Raw genomic sequence first — 3,909 nt, 5'->3', positions numbered from 1 at the left:
TTTGGGGGATCATAGCAGGTTTCATCCATAGTCTGTCCGTTTAAACGTCTGCGTTTAGCTTCAAATGGCGTCTTTGACTACAGTGTTATATAAAAATTATTTGCATTCCGATTCTGACATCCAAATGCACAACAATACATTTTTGCTCTTATTCCATGGATTTTACCCGTTTCCCTCCACATGTTCCCAGTGTTTTTCTGTTTTTCTTAAATAGATGTTTATCAAAGATGTACTTTTTACATCCACTTCACCACAATGGTAACTCCCAAAACACCACCATAACAGTGGTCTTTTAAAATACCAACATTATAGACCATCAGACATTAACAAGTCTCCCTATTTTCTCATCTTGCTAAAAAAAAAAAAAATGCATAACTGCATAACAGCACTTTATTTCAGTATTTTGTCTCCCCAAAGCATGGGAAGAGTAAAATTTATTTTGAGCTCAGTTTAAACTGATGCAATCATAGAAACCTGGTACAATAATTAAATTATTCAAATTAAAGTGAACAGCATAAAAAAAAATTGAGCGGACTTGGTGAAGAAAAAGACTAGACTTTTTGTCTGCAAACCACATCAAATTTGAACTCGGGGTTTTTACTTGGTGACATGGTGACAAAACTTAAAATTGCAAACCACATCAATCCACAGTGTTGACTTACGTTGATGTTTTGTCAGACAAAATCTGTAGGCCTACTACAACTCATGCAATTTGTCATAAGGAGACAACATTAAAAGTACCTTCTATAGCAGATAGCTAGTAAAGAAATATGGGTATGTTTAATATTTAATGTTTAATAACACAAACTTACGTCAACATTGTGGATGAGTCTCATTCACTTGAAATGTTTAAATATCTGTGTTACCTAAGTATGTGAAAAAGTTACATTAGCCTATTATTTCCTCAGACATCCCACCACGCAAATGAATAAATAAATATTTTTTTCAGAAAATCCTAACACAAGAGTTCACAGGAGACGCAGACAGAAGCTACAGATGGAAACGGTGAATGCATCTCGATTGGCAACTTGTGATTGAATCGCAGAAAACGCACTTGAATGCTCTGTCTGTTTCCTGTTTCTCCACTAGATGTCGCTCTTGGTATTTGGTTGGTGCTCTACATACAGTCTATGGTGCTCGTAAAAAAGACGCAGACGCAAACTGCATAGTGGGATTTAGGATACAGCCATTAACTGATAAGGTTTGTGCAGATTTGTTTGTTTGTTTTTACAATAGATTTGTCAATACAAAACCATAAATAACCATAAATAAAATGTTATGAGTATTTTCTAGACCAACGCAGTTCCCATTCAGAGGGTGTAGCTACTATCGCAAATGACGTTTTCGAATTAATAGAATTTATAACTAAAAAAATTGTGATTTAGAGACGTTTATTAGTGAAAATAGTGATTTAGAGACGTTTATTGGTGGTGCTCGAGAAGCATAGCACGTTATATATATATATATATATATATTTTTTTTTTTGCAAAATAATAATAAAATAAAAAAACCGCCCATTTTGTTCTGCAGAGTCATTGTACTCGGATTAAAACATTGTAGAGAAAAGGGTGTGGGATGTTTTGACTCAAAATGGCAAGTAGCCTTTTAGTATCTATAGTATCTATCAATATCAATATTTTAGTATCTATAGCCACTCTCTGGCAACCATAAAGCAACACGGCAGTGACAGTGAATTCAGCTAATACGCACGATTTCTTTATGGAAAAAGTGAATTTTTACTTATGAAATCTCATTTTACTGATCTACTGTCGTGTTCTAATTAAATTTAGGGAAGATGTATTTAGTTGTACAACAAAATCAGAACATCTAAGTACCCTGATACCAGGATACTCTGAATTGTTTTGCTAATGTCAGATTACAAATGCTGTAGGCCTATGTATTGATTTGCACAATCATCATTTTGCATTTTATGTAAATTACTTTAAACCAGAGAAAAATAAATTGTCTTTATACATTGTAGAGAGAAATGAAAAATATCACTAAAAATGAAAAACAAGGAGAAGAGATAGAGAACAGACTGGAAGAGTCACAAACAAGTGAATCAAGAGAGTCACTGAAACGTAGACACAGCAGCATGGAGAATTTAAAACCGGATCGTAAGTATTTTATTACATTTACTCTCACTGCCCTGATGAATTCATGATTTCTCAGATTCAGACATGTATGTAAATATGATCACAGGTCTGTTTCCTTTATTTCACTCTCCAGTCTCTGATGATCCAGTCAGACCTGCAGGGTCTCGTTCTCATGTATCAGAGACGCTTCAAGCAGTGGTGAGTTTATAACAGTTATTATGATATATCATCCTGTTGAATTGGTTCATGCATGTGTTTAAATATTTTTAATAATAAGACTCTGCTCTCTCTTTTAGAAAACACTACACATTAATTTTTATCGCTGATATCTTCAACCAGAGGCTTCACATCTCCATGAACCTAAAAAAAGGGAAGAATGGAAATCTTCAAGCAGCTCAGACGAAACAGAGTTTCTTGCCAGAATGGGTAATAGTTGAATTGACCTCTGTTTTCATGTAAGTAAGTGCTTTGAAAGACCCATCCTGCATCGCCGAAAATCATGACTGAACCATTCAAGACCCTCTGCAGTTTGCTTTCCGAGCTAATGGTTCAGAGCAATGCCTTTATCTGCATCACCTGCACTACTGGTTAGTCCTTGCACTACTGTTGTTTACATGGTGATAAAATAACAATTAAATACAATTATAACAACTAATGACAACTATAGTATTATAACAACTGTACTTGGTCTCAGCAGACTATCGTCTCAACCAAAACCAGTATTAATACCTGGTGTAAACAGTATGGTCCACAAGACTAAAACGGCTACTTAGAGATGAAGAGAGTATTTATGTTGCCACCACCGTCAAAAGAAATTGAATGTATGCATGAATTCAATTTCTTGAGTATAAAGTCTAAACACATTCTCTGAGCATTACAATTACACTAAATAATATTTGTTCTGCTTAAGATGACAGTGTTCTGGACTTTACTGACATTTATCAATGTAGAGTCATGCACAAGCGAAGTCGTTGTAGAAATGCCTCTTATTAGCTGGCTTATTTGTTTCCTGTGTTTCATGGTCATCTGATCCATAGTGGCTCTGCTTTCTGTAGTATAAAACTGTTTTACACCACTGATTGGAGTCTATCGCATTTAAGTGTACATGATTTCAAACACAGCTTTCAAAAAATTTTAAACTTTTGTAAGTGAAAAAGGTAAAAGGTTATAGTATTTTATTTAAATTTTAATTTCACTGTAAATGTTTCCCTACATTTTTGTCCTGTGTATCCTGACAGACAGTCCCATCAAAAAAAGGTTCCAGTTCCCTTTCATGTGTTTATTTGAACTCATACTGAATATCATTTAACATTATTATTATTATTAAGAGGGCATTATTACAATTATTTACTTTTAAAGGGGTCATATGATACTGCTAAAAAGAACAGTATTTTGTGTATTTGGTGTAATGAAATGTGTTTATGCGGTTTAAGGTTCAAAAAACACATTATTTTCCACATACTGTACATTATTGTTTCTCCTCTATGCCCCGCCTTTCTGAAACGCGTCGATTTTTACAAAACTCATCGGTCTGAAAAAGCGAGGTGTACTCTGATTGGCCAGCTATCCAGTGCATTATGATTGGCCGAATACATCAAGCGTGTGACGGAAATGTTACGCCCCTACCACACTGTGATGATGCCCTGTCCGGCCGGAGCGATGATTCAAAAACATGAAAACCCATTATAAACAAGGCATTCGTTGCATCCAGTGGGGACATAATTACGGATTATAATGACTTATACGGTCTTTTTACGCGTTGCATCGCGCCGCGTAAACATAAAACCATGTCTGCATTTGTGATCGGAGAAAT

The 3,909-nt window shown here is 35.0% G+C and overlaps 1 long non-coding RNA gene across 1 annotated transcript; it reads left to right on the top strand.

Annotated features, from left to right (window-relative positions):
- Positions 1–1,509: 1,509 nt before the first annotated feature.
- On the top strand, positions 1,510–3,448 carry LOC107752973 (uncharacterized). Its single transcript, XR_001641416.1, has 3 exons — positions 1,510–2,117; positions 2,230–2,294; positions 2,393–3,448. It is a non-coding gene; the product is annotated as an uncharacterized LOC107752973 (long non-coding RNA).
- The last annotated feature ends 461 nt before the right edge of the window (positions 3,449–3,909 follow it).

The sequence above is a fragment of the Sinocyclocheilus rhinocerous genome, unplaced genomic scaffold (genome assembly GCF_001515625.1).
Source record: "Sinocyclocheilus rhinocerous isolate Xijiao unplaced genomic scaffold, SAMN03320098_v1.1 scaffold231, whole genome shotgun sequence".
In the NCBI taxonomy this organism is placed as follows: domain Eukaryota; kingdom Metazoa; phylum Chordata; class Actinopteri; order Cypriniformes; family Cyprinidae; genus Sinocyclocheilus; species Sinocyclocheilus rhinocerous.
The sequence above is the reverse complement of the archived record's forward strand: the minus strand, read 5'-3'. Positions and strand labels throughout refer to the sequence as shown.